This window comes from Lontra canadensis, unplaced genomic scaffold (genome assembly GCF_010015895.1).
Source record: "Lontra canadensis isolate GAN:19392208 unplaced genomic scaffold, GSC_riverotter_1.0 scaffold12, whole genome shotgun sequence".
Lineage (NCBI taxonomy): Eukaryota > Metazoa > Chordata > Mammalia > Carnivora > Mustelidae > Lontra > Lontra canadensis.
The window spans coordinates 10,071,804-10,089,639 of NW_022631006.1; the positions used below are offsets into that span (position 1 = coordinate 10,071,804).

General features: G+C 39.1%; 1 protein-coding gene across 2 annotated transcripts in view; it reads right to left on the reverse strand.

Moving 5' to 3' along the window:
* The window catches only part of TMOD2 (tropomodulin 2), a 54,330-nt gene extending 53,196 nt beyond the window's left edge, over positions 1–1,134 (reverse strand). Inside the window, exon 1 of one of the 2 annotated variants that reach the window (XM_032856474.1) lies at positions 1,110–1,134. The gene's annotated coding sequence lies outside the window, so the exon portion shown is untranslated. Of the gene's footprint in view, positions 1–229; positions 334–1,109 lie in introns of those variants that run through there. The other variant, XM_032856472.1, reaches the window with a different exon arrangement.
* Positions 1,135–17,836: the final 16,702 nt, after the last annotated feature.

Here is a 17,836-nt window from a genome sequence, read left to right on the forward strand (position 1 = left end):
TGGGACCCACATCCCCGGGGGCGCCTCCTGCTCGCGCCGCCCTGCACAGGCCGCCCGGCCGCGGAGGGAGGCCGTCGGCTGCCCCGGCTCCGGGCGCCTGCTGGGTCAGGCGCGGACGCCGCGGAGCATCCTCTAGCCCGCCGGGAGGGCGCGGCCACCCCCGCGCCGCGGGCCGGGGTATGCACACCGTTCCCCGCCCGGGCCTGCCCCCGCACCCCCGCGCGCTCACCCGTCCGTGCGCCCATCCCGGAGCCGGCGGTGCGGGCGGTGTGTCCGTCTGCCCCGAGGTAGCGGGGACGGCCGAGCAGCCGCGGCGCAGTGGCCGGGGCAAGCGCGCGATCAACAGGCGGCTCCCCGCCGGGCGCGGCGCCGGGGCGCGCGGCGGCAGCGGAGCAGCCTGGGAAGCGTAGTTCGCGGCGGCGCGCCCGGGCCGCGCGGAGGCGGGACCCCCTACGGGGACCTCCCCTGCAGGTGTCCTTTCCCGGAATCCTCTTCCCGACCCCGTCACCGCCCTGCAGGCGACGAGGACCTCAGCCTTGGGAAAACGCTGTGCTAGCTCTTTTGAGAAGCTCGGGGCTGCGGATAGGGTGGGTGGCAAAAGCTTTTCAAGCCTGTGAGCAGCAGTTGGGTGAGTGAACATCTTTACGCGCAAGCCTTAAGATCTAGTTTTTACCGGCTTTAGTGGGGCCTGGGGCGGGGACACGGGAAGGAGTAGCAGCTAGGGCAGGTGCCTGCAGGGAGGGAGGTAAGCAGGTGGGGTTGAGCGAGGCTGATTTAAAGTTTGGGGGTCAGGGTGTTGAAGAGCTCATGCACACGCAGTGGCTTCTACTAGATGTTAGACTGCACAACGCAGCCTAGGCCGAGTGTCGGCATCATCATCCGTAAAGTGGACTTAAAGCCGCAAGATACATTTTGAGGACTAACCCCATATTAGGTGCATATATGAAAGCAGCTGTGCTGGGCACTTAACACATCCGCAATGAAGTTTCTTCCTTGGGAGTTACAGGGGTGTTGTCGGGCACATGTCTTGCCTGGAAAGACCCACCTATAATACTAAGTTAAAAACAGGTGAGCTTCATTGGGCTGGGTAGATAAATGTTAAAACCCACCTCGCGTTTAGCCGGTTCACATCATCCCCGAACGTTCTGAAATGTCCTGTCTGCGGGGTTCTTGGGAGCTAAGAAGATAGAGAAAATATGCTCTTGTCTCTGAAGCATGAAAGTGGGGTGGGGTTACACGGGACTAAGGCCGAAATTCCTAAAATACGTGGCATGATGGGATTATCTTTCAGAAGCTTTCTCTAATTAGATGTGCTCTCACTCCTTTTTGAACCCCTTTTGCATACTTCTAGCACAACTCTTGTATATAGCGTTTATCTGGACAGTTTAAGTATGTTGACTTTTGTTAAGTAGCTGCTATGCAGTAGTTCACCTTATGGTGAGATTTGCATCTTAGGGATGTGATGGAAAGAAAATAAACAAAGGGATGGATATAATATTGCTGGTGTAATGTGCCTGAAACAGTCAAAGGGTGAATGCTTCATAATCTGGCATGACCCATCAGTTATCATGTGGCAAAAGAAAAAAAGAAAAAGAAAAAAGAAAAAAGAAAAATGCAGAGGAAAATCCATATTCAAAAATAATAACACAATTTTGCATTTGTGAAAATACTTTCCTATTCGTGTTCTCACTTGATTTTGGCAACAATCTGTGAGATACAGAGTAAGGCTTTTCCCCAGATTTCTAAGAGGTACAGAGAGGTGATACGACTTGCTCAAGGTCATCTAGTTGATTATTAAGCTGATCTCCTCTCCTTCCACCCTGCACATTCTCTGCCTTCCCCAAAGAGGCACTCTCAACACTCTTTCCTTTGTACATTTCAAACAGGGCCATGCCTTGCCCAGAAAACAGTTAATTCTCTAAAGCTCTTGGGACTAGTGGGATGAACAATGGCACACAGGAGGTGCTTCCCACTTTCCACGGTGGTAATGGATTGTACCCTGGGCCTCTTCACCAGAAAGGCACATCTGATCTGGAAATAATGAAATGAAATGGAGGTATGAACAAACCCACTTAAATCACGCTTCCAGGTTTTCCTATCATTTGTTATTCCAAATGTCCTGGGAGATCTATGATATCTTTGACTTTTTCATGTTGTGCATTTATCACAAATCATAGCCTCTGTTAAATAAGAATGGAACTACTTACAAATCAAGCCAGCAGTTTTCCCAGAGAAAACTGATGGTAGGCATAAACTCAAATAAAGCAATTTTATTCATATTGAAAGAAAGAGTAGCAAAGGGTTGATATAACGACAATACTCAGTGGTGTACCATCTTTCTTTTTGGTGTTATTGTGGTTCTCCACAAGGAAAATGCCTGTGTGTGATGAAATGAATGGAGAATTACTTCAGATGAAGTCTGTGAAAGGTAGCAGGGATAGAAATGATTTCTTAAGTTAAAGTTATAGTTGGCAGTGAAAGCAAAGGTGGAAGAGCTCTGACAGTCACAGAGCCTTGTATGAGCTCCGGGAGGATGCTGACACCAAGCGAAAGGAAGTAAGTTATGAAAAAGATCTTCTAATTAAACTCTGTAGCATGAGGGCTAGAAGCTAGTAGATGTTAACAGAAGAGGCAGGAAGGTAGAACACTTAACCTTTCTATTTTTAATAGAAAGATATGATCAGTACCAGTTTGTTTAGTTCTTTAAATCTAATACCCATGTATAAACTTTTTAAGGGCTAGAAGGACATCAGCCATGCCTAGGACTTGGCAGCTGAAACCCATCATCATTTCTGGACCATATCTTGTAGGTTTATTTATTTATTTATTTATCAGAGAGAGAGAGAGAGAGAGAGAGAGCACAAGCAGGCAGAGTGGCAGGCAGAGGCAGAGAGAGAAGCAGGCTCCTTGCCAAGCAAGGAGCCTGATGTGGGACTTGATCCCAGGACCCTGCTGATCATGACCTGAGCCGAAGGCAGTGGCTTAACCCACTGAGCCACCCAGGCATTCCCATATCTTGTAGGTTTAATTTTTGAACTTGCTTTTTCCAAAATTTAAAATTGAGACAGCTGGAGCTGGAGGAGACTTTACATATAATTTTATCTAGTGTCTTTGTGCAGGCAAGAAAGCTGATAGCTCAAAAGTAAATGTCACTTGATAGAAAGTAAAAAATTCTGTGTGGCACTTATAATGAAGTATTTGTGTTATTCACAATGGACTGTAGCATAGCTCATTAGGAACATGAAGCAAATACTGTTGCTTGCCCACTCAACATCCATTCACCCCTCTTCTTCTTTGCAGAAGCCTTTATAGTTGTTGACCCACCAAGGAAGGTGATCCTATTACCATCTCAGAGGTACACTCCTAAACTACCATGGGCAAGGGGAATAAGATCCTCTTGACTGGCTAGTGAGAGGTTAGGGGTGGGCATATGACCCAGTTTTGTCACTGAAACCTGAGGAGAGGTGTGCTGAAAACCTTCTGGGAAAGATTTTTCTTGCTCTTAACAGAGACATACAGGGCGCCTGGGTGGCTCAGTGGGTTAAGCCTCTGCCTTTGGCTCAGGTCATGATCTCAGGGTCCTGGGATCGAGTCCCGAATTGGGCTCTCTGCTCAGCGGGGAGCCAGCTTCCCCCTCTCACTCTGCCTGCCTCTCTGCTTACTTGTGATCTCTCTCTGTCAAATAAATAAATAAAATCTTAAAAAAAAAACCCACACACACACAACAGGGACATACAGGAAACATGCCACCATCTCTACTGGGTATTGTTGCTTCTGGCTGTGTTACCTGAAACTTGACCCTTAGGACAGAGGCAACACATCAGTGATGGCAGAGTATAGAGATAGAATGAACCTGGGTCTGTGATGTTGTTGTTAAGTCACCAAATCAATCAGACCTGCTGCTGTCCCACTTCTGGATTTCTTTTTTTTTTTTTCCTTTCTTTTTTTAAAAAATATTTTATGTTTTTGAGAGAGGGAGAGAAAGACAAGCAGGGGGGAGGGGCAGAGGAAGAGGGAGAAGCAGACTTCCTGCTGAGCAGGGACTCCATCCTAGGACCCTGGGATCAAGACCTGAGCTGAAGACAGATGCTGAACCCATTGACCCACACAGGCGCCCCTGGATTTCTTGTTCTATGAGATAACAAATGTCCTTATTGCTGCGTCACTTTGAGATGTTTTCTGTTGCTTGAAGCTGAAAGCATCCTAAGTATTACAGATGATATGTAAAAGTAAGTTCTTTGGGTGGACTGAAGGACTACTTCTTAGAGTTTACAAAAACAACCACAGCCACAGGCAAAAGATGGGGATATTGTCATGTAATGGATAGAAGTATGGGATGTAACATCAGACAGACCTTGGCTGTGACAAGATGTTCACTGCCTCAGGGGTTGACTGGGACCACTTTTTTTGAACCTCTCTAAGCCTCATTTTCTATATCTCCAGACGGGGGTAATAATACCACATGGAGTTGTTTTACAGGTTAAATGGGATAATTTTGTGTCAAGTATGCTACAAGGATCTGGTGTCTGGTAAGCACTAAGGCGTGGCAACTATGTTGATGAATACGAGGTCACATTTATAGTGTACTTGGCAGCAAGCATCTAAAAGTGAATCACTATCGAATAGTGATCATGTTAAATGACATCACAGTAATGCAATCAGCAAAATCCAGAATGTGGGAAACTCTACACGACAACCCAATCCTTCAATAAATAAATTGCAAGAGAAACAAAGAGGGGGAGGGTTTATGGATACATAGAAACATAAGAGATAATGAAATGCAATATGTAGCAGATCTAGATTTGAAAAGCTGCTAAAAAAATCAAATTTATGAGACAATTGAGGGACAACATGGAAACACAGGATATTTGATTATATGAAGATATTAAGTTTTTAGATGTGATAATGGTACTGTATTTTTTAAAAATTATCTTTTAGAAAGATGCTACTGAGTATTACTGAAAACACACTGAATATTTGAAGAAGAAGTAATATCTGGGGTTTGTTTTTTAAAATAAGCCAACGTGAGAGTGGAGTAGGGTGACAGCATCAGGTTATAGATGAAAAAACTTGGTCACGAATTGATAATGGTTGCAGCTGGGCATTGGATCATTATTAAACCATTCTCTGTATATGTTTCAAAATAGGTTCATTGAGATATATTTAATATCTCATAAATTAACCCTTTTAAAGCATACAATTGAATGGTTTTTAGTACATTCACAGAGTTATGTAACTATCACCCAAACTAACTTTAGAGCATTTTCAAAATCCCGAAAAGCAAACCCATACACATGAGCTGACTCTTCCCCTTCCCCACAAACTGCCAGACCCTAGGGACCACTAATCTATGTTGTCTTCTCTGGATTTGCTTGGTCTGGACATTTTACATAAGTGAGATCTATAATATGTGGGGTTTTGCGACTGCCTTCTTTCACTTAGCATACTGTTTTCATGGTTCAGCCCTGTGGTGGCATATGTCAGTACTTTATTTTTTATGGCCAAATAGCATTCCACTGTATGGATATGCCACATTTTCTTTGTCAGTTGGTGGGCATTTAGGTCGATTCCTCATTTTGGGTATAATGGCTAGTGCTACAAGCCACAGTTGTATACATCTTGTATGGACAGGTTTTCATTTCTCTAGGGTATATACCTATGCATAGTGTTGGTAGGTCATATGAAATGAGCTAAACATAAAGTTTAGCATTTTGAGGAACAGCCAAACTGTTTTCCAAAGTGGCTGAACCATTTTGCATTTTTACCAGAAATATATGAGGGTTCCAATTTCTTCATATCTTTGCAATCACTTCTTAATGGCTTTTTTTGTTTTTACCGCAGGCATCCTAGTGAATGGAAATGGGTATCCCCTTGTGATTTTGAGATGCATTTCTCTAATGGCTAATGATATTGAGCCTTTTTACATGTGCTTATTGGCCAGTTTTGTATCTTCTTTGGAGAAGTGTCTATTTAAATCCTTTGCCCAGTTTTTTTCAGGTGTACAACATAGCAATTTGACGATTCTATACATGAAATGCTTACCACAAATGTAGTTCCCGTCTGTCACCATGCATGGGTATTACAGTATTATTGGCTGTCTTCCCTATGTTCTGTGACTTATTTATTTTATAACTAGAAGTTTGTACCTTGTAATCCCCTTTATGTGTTTCACCGATCCCCCCCCCGCACCTCTCTCCTTGGCAACCATCAGTTTTTTCTCTGTATTTATGTCTGTTTCTGTTTGTTTTGTGTTTTAAATTCCACATAAAAATGAAATCATACAATATTTGTCTTTCCCTGTCTGAGACATTTCACTTGCCATACTGTTCTAGAGTCCTATTCATGTTGTCATGAATGACAAAGTTTCGTTTTTGTTGGCTGAATAATATTCCATTGTGTATATATACCACATAGTCTTTATCCATTCACCTATTGGCAGGTACTTAACATTGCTTCCATATCTTGGCTATTGTAAATATTGCTGCAATAAACTTAGGGGTGCATATTCTTTTTGAACTAGTGTTTTTGTTTTCTTCAAGTAAATACCTAGTAGTAGAATTACTGGATTGTGTGGTATTTCTATTTTTAATTTCTTGAGGAAACTCCACATACTGTTTTCCACAGTAGCTGTACCAATTTATATTCCCACCAACAGTGTACATGTTTTTCCTTTTCTCTACATCCTTGCCAAACACTTGTTATTTCTTTTCTTTTTCTTTTTTAAAAGATTTTATTTATTTGAGAGAGAGAGAGTGCACCAGCAGGGGAGAGGGGCAGAGGAAAAGGGAGAAGCAGACTACCTGCTGAGCAAGGAGCCTGATGTGGGGCTCAGTCCCAGGACCCCAGGATCATGACCTGAGCCAAAGGCAGAACTTAACCAGCTGAGCCACCCAGGCACCCCCTTTTTCTTGCCTTTTTGGTACTAGCCATTCTGACAGGTGTGAGGTGCTCCTTGTGGTTTTGATTTGTCTTTGCCTGATAACTAGTGATGTTGAGCATCTTTTCATGTGTCTATTGGCTATCTGTGTGTCTTCTTCAGAAAAACATGTCCTCAGGTCCTCTGCCCATTTTTAAATCAGATTTTTCTTTTCTTTCTTTCTTTCTTTGTGTGTGTGTGTGTGTTGAGTTGTATAAATCCTTTATGTATTTTGGATACTAACCCCTTATTGGATATATCATTTATAAATATCTCTTCCCTGGATGCCTGGGTGGCTCATTTGGTTAAGCAAACTGCCTTCTGCTCAGGTCATGATCTAGAGTTCCAGAATCCAGTCCTGCATTGGGCTCCCTGCTCAGCAGGGAGTCTGCTTCTCCCTCCCTTACTCCCCCCTCTCATGCTGTCGCTCTCCTTCTCTCTCTTTCAAATTAATAAATAGGGGCTCCTGGGTGGCTCAGTGGGTTAAAGCCTCTGCCTTCAGCTCAGGTCATGATTCCAGGGTCCTGGGATCAAGCCCCCCATTGGGCCCTCTGCTCAGCAGGGAGCCTGCTTTCCCCCCTCTCTCTCTGTCTGCCTCTCTGCCTACTTGTGATCTCTGTCAAATAAATAAATAAAATCTTTAAAAAAAACCCAAATTAATAAAATCTTAAGAAAAAAACAAAACAAAAATAAAAACAAATATCTTCTTCCATTCAGTAAGTTGGTTTTTCATTTTGTTGATGGTCTGCTTTGCTCTGCAAAACTTTTTTAGCATGATGTAATCTCAATTGTTTGTTTTTGGTTTTGTTTCCCTTGAATAAGGAGACAGACCCGAAAAATATTGCTAAGGCTGATGTCCAAGAGTTAATTTCCTTTTTTTCTTTTAGGAGCTTTATGGTTTCAGGTCTTACATTTAGGTCTTTAATTCATTTTGAGTTTATTTTTGAATATGATGTAAGAAAGTGGCTCAATTTCATTTCTTTGCATGTAGCTGTCCAGTTTTCCCAGCACCATTTATTGAAGAGACTGTTTTTTCCTCATTGGATATTCTTGTCTCCTTTGTCCTAGATTAGTTGACCATATAAATATGGGTTTATTTCTGGACTCTCTATTCTGTTCCAGTGATCTGTGTGTCTGTTTTTGTGCCAATACTACACTGTTTTGATTACAATAGCTTTGTAGCATTGCTTGAAATCTAGGATTGTAGATACCTCCAGCTTTGTCTTTCTCAAGGTTGCTTTGGCTATTTGGGGTCTTTTGTGGTTCCAAACAAATTTTAGGATTCTTTGTTCTAGTCCTGTGAAAGATACTGTTACATTGTGATAGAGATTACATTGAATCTGTAGATTGCTTTGGGTAAACATATTTATTTATAAACATAATTATAAACATATATAAACATTTATAAATATATACATTTATAATCATTTAAAAATGTATATATTTATAAACATTTTCAATTTATAAACATTTTAACAATATTAATTCTTCCAATCCTTGAGGTTAACATATCCATTTTTGTCATCTTTAGCTTCTTTCATCAATGTGTTAGTTTTCAGAGTACAGATCTTTCACCTCCTTGGTTAAATTTATTCCTAGATATTTTATTCTTTTTTTTAAAGATTTTATTTATTTATTTGACAGACACAGATCACAAGTAGGCAGAGAGCCAGGCAGAGAGCCTGATGCAGGGCTCCATCCCAGGACCCTGAGATCATGGCTTGAGCCTAAGGCAGAGGCTTAACCCCCTGAGCCACCCAGGTGCCCCTATTTATTCTTTTTAATGTAGTTGTAAATGGGATTATTTTCTTAATGTCTCTTTCTCTTTAATTAGGTTATCTTTTTATTATTGGTCTATAAAAGTTTTTTTATGTGTTCTGGTTATATATCCTTTATCAGACATGTGATTTGCATATATATTTTTTCCCATTCTGTGGATTTGTTTTTTTTTACTTTCTTTCTTCCTTTTTTTTTTTTTTTTCACTTTCTTGATGGTATCCTTTCATAAGTACCCTTTATCAGCTTGAGGAGGTTTCTGTCTATTCCTACTTTGTTTGATATTTTTATCATGAAAGGGTGTTGGATTTCATCAAAGACTCCTTTCCTGTATCTGTAAAGATGATCACATGGGGTTTTCTCCTTTATTCTATTAATGTGGTATATTACATTGATTTCCAGATGTTCAATTAGCTATTCACTCCTAGGATAAATCCCAGTGGGTCATGGTGTATAAACCTTTTTAATCTCTGTTGGAAATTTATTTTTACTTTTTAAAAGATTATTTATTTATTTATTTGTCAAAGAGGGGGAGGAGGAGAGAGCACAAGCAAGGGGAGCAGCAGGCAGAGGGGGAAAGCAGATTCCCTGCTGAGCAAGGAGCCCATTGCGTTGCATATGAGACTTGATCACAGGATCCTGGGCTCATGAACTGAGCCAAAGGCAGATGCTTAACCAATTGAGAATACCCAGGTGTACCATCTGTTGGAAATTTAAAAAAATGACTAACTCAGTCTCTTTGCTTTTTCTACATATATTCAGAATATGTATTTCTTCTTGAGTCAGTTTCCTTAGTTTATGTCTTTTTAGGAATTTATCTATTTCATCTAAGTTATCTAGTTTGTTGGCATATAATTCTCCATAATTTTTTTAATTCTTTTATTTCTGTAAGGTCAATGGTGATATCCCCTCTTTTACTCCTAATTTTAGTATTTGACTCTTTTCTCTTTTTTCCTTGGTCAGTCTAGCTAAAGGTTTGCCAATTTTGTTGATCTTTTCAAACAGCCAACTTTTGGTTTTCTTTGTTTTCTCTACTGTTTTTCTAGTCTCCATTTAATTTATTCTGCTATAGTCTTTATTAGTTTTAGCATGGCCTAGATTCACTCTGAGTTCTACCAAGCATTTGAGAAAGAAATGATACCAATTCTCTGTAATGTCTTCCAGAAAATAGAAGTGCAGTGAATACTTACTAACTTGTTCTATTAGACCAAGCATCACCCTAGTAACAAGACAAAAGACATTAAAAGAAAGGAAAATTACAGGCCAATATCTCCCATGAAAATGATGCAAAAATCTTCTACAAAATGTTTATAGATTGAATTCAACAATGTATAACAAGAATTATGCATTAAGTGGGATTTTATTCCAGATATGCAAGTCTGGTTTAATATTCAAAAAATCAATTAATGTAATCCATTAAATGAAGAGGCTAAAGAAAAATAATCATATAATCATATCAATAGGTACAGGAAAAGCATTTGGCAAAATCCAACATTCATTTATGATAAAAAATCTCCCAGCAAAACAGGAATAGAGGGGAACTTCCTTAATATGATAAACAACAGCCATAAAAACTCTACAGATGACATCATACTTAATGATGAGAAGGGAGATACTTTCTCCCTAAGATCAGAAACTGGGCAAGGTTGTCTCCTCTTGCCATTTCTGTTCAACATTGACTAAAAGCCTAGTTAATGCAATAAGACAAGCAGGGTTGGGTGAAATGTGTATACAGATTGATAAAGAAAAAATAAAACCATCTTTGTTCATAGAAGATATAATTGTCTGTGTAGAAAATCCCAAAAAATCATTGAAAACAAACAAACCCTGGAACTAATAAGTGATTATAACAAGGTTGTAGATACAAGGTTAATATATAAAAATCAATTGCTTTCCTATAATTGGAACTTGAAATTAAAAAATGCAACACCATTTACATTAGTACCCCCACCCTCAAAAAAGCAAAGAAAGAAAAATACTTAGATTAGATATTTATATAATAACTCTATAACAGAAAACAACAAAACTCCCGATGAAAGAAATCAAGGAAGGTGTAAATAATGGAGAGATATTTCATGTTCATGGATAGGAAAACTCAATGTTGTTAGGATGTCAATTCTTCCCAAGTTGATCTATAGATTCAGTGCAATCCCAATCAAAAATCCCAGCAAGTGATTTTGTAGATGTCAATGAACTGATTTCGAAATTCATATGAAAAAACAGAAGACAGAATAGCCAATACAATACCGATGAAGAACAAAGTCAAAGGATTCACACTACCCAACTTCAAGACTTACTATAAAGCTTCTGTTATCAAGACAGTGTGGCATTGCTGAAAGACAAATAGATCAGTGGAACAGAATAGAGACTCCAGAAATAGACTCACCCAAACTTGGTTAACTCATCTTTGACAAGAAGCAAAGAAAATTTGATGAAGAAAGAGTATTTTTTTCAACAAATTGTGCTGGAACAATTGGACACCCACATTGCAAAAGAGTAGATCTAAGTTCAGACTTTCTGCTCTTCACAAAAATTAACTCAAAATGGATCATAGACTAAATACAAAACACAAACTATAAAACTTCTAGAAGATAACATAGGAGAAAATGTAGGTGACTTTGAAATTGGCAAGGCCTTTTTAGATACACCACCGCCAGCAGACCCATGAAAGAAAAAAATTGGTAAGTTGCCCTTGATTAAAGTTGAAAACTTCTGCTTTGAGAAAGACACTGTTAAAAGAATGAAAAAGCAAGCCACAACCTAGGGAAAAATATTTGTTGGCAAAGATGTGGGGAATTTGGACCCTCACACATAACCGGTGAGAATGTAAAATGGTGCAAAGGATGTGGGAAATAGTTTGGTGATTTCTGAAAAAGCTAAATAGAATTACAGTATGACCCAGCAATTCCACTCAAGAGTATCTGTCCAAAGAAATTGAAGGCAAGTACCTGAACAGATACTTACATTTCTTTGCAGCATTATTTACAATAGCCAAAAGCTGTAAACAACCCAAGTGTTCATCAACAGATGAATGGGCAAACAAAATGTGATATATCCATACAATGGAATATCATTCAACCATAAAAAGAAATGTTCTTTTAAAGAGACTTTTATTATTGAAAGGTAGTTGCCAATGTTATATTAGTTTCAGGTGTACAACATCATGATTCAACAATTCTATACTCAGTGTTCACTGTGAGAACTGTAGTTGTTTACTTTTTAACTGGAAATTTGTGCTTCCTAATCCCCTTTACCTATTTTCACCCATACCCCCACTCCCATCTTTCTAGCAACCACCAGTTCTCTATTTTTCTTCTAAGTTCTATTTTTTTTAAGATCCCGCATATAAGGGAAATTTTATGGTATTTGTCTTGGTCTGACTTATATTATTTAGCATAATACCCTCTAGGTTAATCAGAATGATGTTCTGATACATGCTACAATACAGGTGATCCTTGAGGACATTTTGCTGAGTAAAATAAGCCAGACACAAAAGGGCAAATATTTTAAGTTTCTACTCATGAAATATTTAGAATAGGCAAATTCATACAGACAGAAAGTAGATTAGAGGTTACTAGGGACTGAGGAGGCAGGAATGGGGAGTTATGGCTTAGCTGTTAAGTTTCTGTTTGAAGTTAATAAAAAAAGTTTTGGAAAACAAACTGGTGGTGATGGTTGCACAACATTGTGAATGTAATTAGTGCTACTAAATTGTATACTTAATAAAGGTAAAAGTCGGGGCGCCTGGGTGGCTCAGTGGGTTAAAGCCTCTGCCTTCGGCTCGGGTCATGGTCCCAGGGTCCTGGGATTGAGCCCTGTGTCGGGCTCTCTGCTCAGTGGGGAGTCTGCTTCCCCTTCTCTCTCTGCCTGCCTCTCTGCCTGCTTGTGACCTCTGTCTGTCCAATAAATAAATAAAATCTTAAAAAAAAAAAAAGGTAAACGTGGGGGGCACCTGGCTGGCTTAGTTGGTAGAACATGCAGCTCTTGATTCAGACCCCACATTGCATGTAGAGCCTACTTAAAAATAAAATCTTTTAAAAAATGGTTTAAGTGGTTAATTTTATTTTTATACATATTTTACCACAATTTAAAAAGGTGATGTAATACAAATATACAAAAAAACACATTTAAATGGATGAATTGTATGGCATATGAACTGTTTCTCAAAGAAGCTCTTAGCACAATTTATTTATTCTACTCTTGATGAATAATTGATTGTTTCCAGTTTTTTGTTATTCTGAACAATGGGCATTCTCACACCTTTCCTGGTGTGTAGGTGCAAGGTTTTCAATAGAACATATACAGTTTCTACTATTGGAATATCTATCTGGCTAGTAAGAATGAACACGTGCAGTTTTGCAAGATAACGGCAGAGTGTTTTTCAAAATAGTTGTACCAATTGTACTTGTCCCATCACTGCATAGAATTCTTTTTTTTTTTTTTTTTTTTTTTTTTTTTACTGCATAGAATTCTTATCTTCACCAGTAACTGGTTTTGCCAAACTTAATTTTTTCCCAGCCTGGTGAATGTAAAATGGTTATTCTTTGTGACCTTAAGGTGAATTTTTCTGACTATTATTAATGAGGTTGAGCATTTTTCATATTTTTAGGCAACACTTGGATCTTTATTCCTCTGTAAAATTCTAGTTTTGCCATCAGGTTGTTTTTCTCTTTTTGTTATGTAGGAATTAGCTTTTCAAATATTCTAGATATTAACGTGCAGTTGGTTGTGTATGTTGCAAATAAAACATTCCTTTTTATCAGTGTTTATGCAGTTTTTAAGCTCAGATAGCTGAGTTAAAATAAGGAAGAATACCCAGATTTCAGAATCTGTTTGGTTCCTGATTTTCACATAAAAGTTAGCTGGATTTCGAATGATAAAGTATAAATCAAAGATTCCAGTCAAGTATTCTTGTTTCCTGGGATGCCTGTATTTTCTTCTAGTTTCTAATTTAATTTTTCTTTCAGGTATCTTTTTGTTAGCAAAAGTTCTGAATTTTAAAGTTGTCATGCTTACCCATCTTCTTTATGAAGAATGCTTTTTTGTCTTGCTAAAGAGGTATTTTCTTATCCTGGGATCATATAGATAACTTCTATATATTCTTCTGTAGGTTTAAGGAGTTTTATCTTTCATCTTGAAGTCTGTAATCCATCAGAAATTAGATTTTGTGTATGGTAGGAGATAGAGGTCTACCATATGGATGACCCTTTGTCCTGACATCATGTATTTCATACAACATTCCCCAGCGATCTGCAGTGCTCCCTGTGTCATGGATGAGTTCTCATACATTTGTGATTCTGGTTCTGGGTGCACTAGTGGTATTCATTAGTCTCCCAGCATGAATAACACCCTGTCCTAAATATTATAGCTTCATAATAATTCTTGATAACTGGTAGGGCAGTTTTCCTTTTCTTCTTCCTCTTTTTTTTTTAAAGATTTTATTTACTTATTTTTGTGCACATGAGAAGGGGGAGAGGCAGAGGGAGAATCAGTCTCCCCACTGAGGAGGGAGCGCAATTCGGGGCTTGATCCCAGGACCTGGGATCATGACCTGAGCCGAAGGCAGATGCTTAACTGACTGAGCCACCCATGCGCCCTTCCCTTTCAGCATCTTCACTGTCTATGGTTCTTTGCTCTTTCGTATCAAGTTTAGAATTAGCCTGTCATGTTTCTTGCAAACTCATATTGGGATATTAATTGCTGCTGCATAAAATATACAGGTCAATTTGAAGAGTATTGACATTTTTTATGATTTTGAATTTTCCTGTCTATACTACTATACTGTCTATACTAAAACTACATGGCATAGTTTTTTTAAAAATTTGTCTTCTTTAATGTATTTTAATAAATTTAAAATTTATTTCTTTATAAAGGCCTTGCTCATATTTTCTCAGATTCATTACTTGGTTCTATCTATTTTACCCTAAAATCTGTTAATGTTTTAATAGTAAGTCACCCTTGAATTTCTGGGATAAAGTCATCTTGTTCGTGATGGATTATCTTTTGTATGCACTGCTAGATTTGGCTTTGTAGTATCAAGATTCTTACATCCATTTTTTAAATGATTTTATTTATTTATTGAGAAAGAGTGAGAGAGAGAGCAGGAGTAGGGGGCAGCAGGCAGAGGGAGAGGGAGAAGCAGACTCCCCGCTGAGCAGAGAGTTGGACACACATCTCGGGGCTCAATCCCAGGACCTTGGGATCATGACCTGAGCCTGAGGCAGTCACTTAACCAATTGAGCCAGCCAGGTACCCTGTACTGATTGGTTTCTTAATGGTTATTGGAACCATTCAGACTTTCTATGTCTTCATATATTAATTTAGGCAAGTTATTTATGGTTCTAGCTTTCAGGCCCTTCTTGTTTCGATGCATAAAGCTGTCCCTTCTTTAAATGCCCAGCTTTGTTATGAATTTCACTTAAAAAATTAACCTAAATTGAAAATACTCATAGTAGAAGGACTTGATTTAAGTTTTAGACCTTCTAGCTTGCTAGAGCCAGAACTCTGTATATGTGCTTCTTCAACTTTACTAGATATTGTCTCATAGCTCTTCAAAGTGGTGGCACCAGTTTATATTAACAACACTGTTTGAGATTTCCTTTTGTTTGACAATCTCACCAGTACTTAGAATTGTCCAGTTGTTTAATTTTTGCCAACCTCATGCCTATGAAATTGTAGTTTTAAATAGAATTCCTCTGCTTATTGGTAGCATTGAGCATCTTCCCCTAGGTTTGTTGGCCATTTGAATTTTATCTTCTGAAAATGTTTGACCATTTTTCTAGTATTTGTCTTTTTATAACTCACAGGCAGCAGGGAGATGAAGATAGAGAGAGCACAAGTATGCAGAGCGGCAGACAGAGGGAAAGGGAGAAGCAGGTTCTCCATTGAGCAGGGAGCCTGATGCAGGGCTCAATCCCAGGACTCTGGGATCCTGACCTGAGCTAAAGGCAGCCGCTTAACACCCTGAGCCACCCAGGCGCCCCTAAGGCACAGAAATTTTTAATGTTGGCATACAGAATTCACCAGTCTTTTTCCTTTGTGGTTTGTAATTTGGTATCTCGCTTAAAAGATGTCTTGTGGGGCATCTGGGTGACTCAGTCATTGGGCATCTGCCTTGGGCTCAGGTTGTGACTCCAGGGTCTTGGGATGGAGCCCTGCATCTGGCTCCCTGCTCAGCAGGAAGCCTGCTTTTCCCTCTCTTACTCCCCCTGCTTGTCTTCCCTTTCTCGCTGTGTCTCTCTTTGTCAAATAAATAAAATCTTAAAAAAAGAGAGATGTTTTGTTATCCCAAGGTTATAAAGATATTGTTCTAAAAGTGTTAAAGTGTGTTTTTCTCAGTTATGTCCTCAATCTGTAACTGATTTCGGTATGGTAGAGGAGAGATCGAACTTGATTATTTTTTCACATGGTAACAGTGCCAACAGCATTTATTGCCATAGATTAACTTTCTCTGATATGGATGGGCCTGTTGCTGGGCATCCTTTGTTGTCCCTTTATTACATTTGTCTCTCCTGGCAGTATTTACTGCCGTGGTGTAGTTCTCATTGCTGCATTGTAAGTATTGATGGCTGGGTGAAGGTAAGTCCATCCTCCTCATTCTTCTTCAGGAAATATCTTGCTCTTCTTAGCTCTTGATCTTATTTTAAAATAAGACTGTCATGTCCTTTGAAGAATCCCATAGAGATTTTTTTGGAATTGCAATGAGTTCATATATTAGCTTGGGAAGGAAATGATATTTTTCATCTTCCCATCCATAAACATGGTATATCTCTGCTTTTATTTTCATCTTCTTTTGTATCTTTTAGTAGAATTTTATAATTTTTCCATGTAAAGCATGCTTTCCTTTTCTTTATTCCTAAAAATTTTTTTTTGGTATCTAGATAATCTTTTCCCAATTATATTTTCTGATTGGTGGATGTAATTGATATTTGCATATTGATCTCTGTGAGTGAGTCTTAAAACTTTGAAGTTTGAACAGTCCCAGTGTAGATGTTATTTGTATTGCCTGTAAACATTTTAGTGTTATCTATTATCAATAAACAGCTTATTTCTTGTTAATTTTCCTTTCCCTTTCTCCTCCTTTTCCTTATTGCATTGGCTAGGGACTACAGAATTAAATAGAAGCAGTGATAGAAGCCCTCCTTTTCTGGGGTGCATGGGTGGCTCAATCCGTTGGGCATCCAACTTGTGGTTTTGGCTCAGGTTCTGATCTCATGGATGGTGAGACTGAGCCCCACGTCAGGCTGTGCACTCAGTGGGAGTCTGCTTGGATATTCTCTCCTTCTGCCCCTTCCCCTGTTTGTGTTTTCTCCGTCTCTCTCTAAAATAAATAAATAAATACATCTTTAAAAAAAAATCTTCCTTTTCTTATTCCTGACCTCAAAGGAAATGCTTCTTTTTTTAATTTAAATTTAAATTTAAGTTTTATTTTGTTTTTGTTTTATTTTCAATGACAATGTTTTACAATTTTTTTTCCTATTTATTAATTTGACAGAGATCACAAGTAGGCAGAGAGAGGAAGGGAAGCAGGCTCCCCGCTGAGCAGAGAGCCCAATGCAGGACTCAACCCCAGGACCCCGGGAACATGACTTGAGTCGAAGGCAGAGGGTTTAACGCACCGAGCCACCCAGGCGCCCTGCTGTTTTTGTTTTATTTTGTTTATTTATTTTTATTTATTTATTTTTAAAGTAGGCTCCATGCCCAGCATGGGGCCCAATGATCAACCTGAGATCAAGTGTCAGACACTTAACTAACTGAGCCACCCAGGCACCCCTGAAGGAGATGCTTCTAATGCTTCACTATTAATTGTGAGGTTTGCTCTGTGTTATATGTAGATACACAAAACACCAATATTGAAGTTCATTCTTGGGGTGCCTGGGTGACTCAGTCAGTTGAGCATCTGCCTTTGGCTCAGGTCATGATCTCAAGGTCTTGGGATTGAGACCCACATCGGGCTCCTTGGTCTCCCCTCTCCCTCTGCCTGCTGCTCCCCCTGCTTGTGCTCTCTTTCTGTCAAATAAATAAATAAAACCTTTAAAAAACTTCATTCTAAGCCATAAATTGTAGATATTGACTTATATTATTTAGATTATAGAGAATTCAATATAAAACTTGAAGGAAGATTAACTATTTGGAAATAACCCC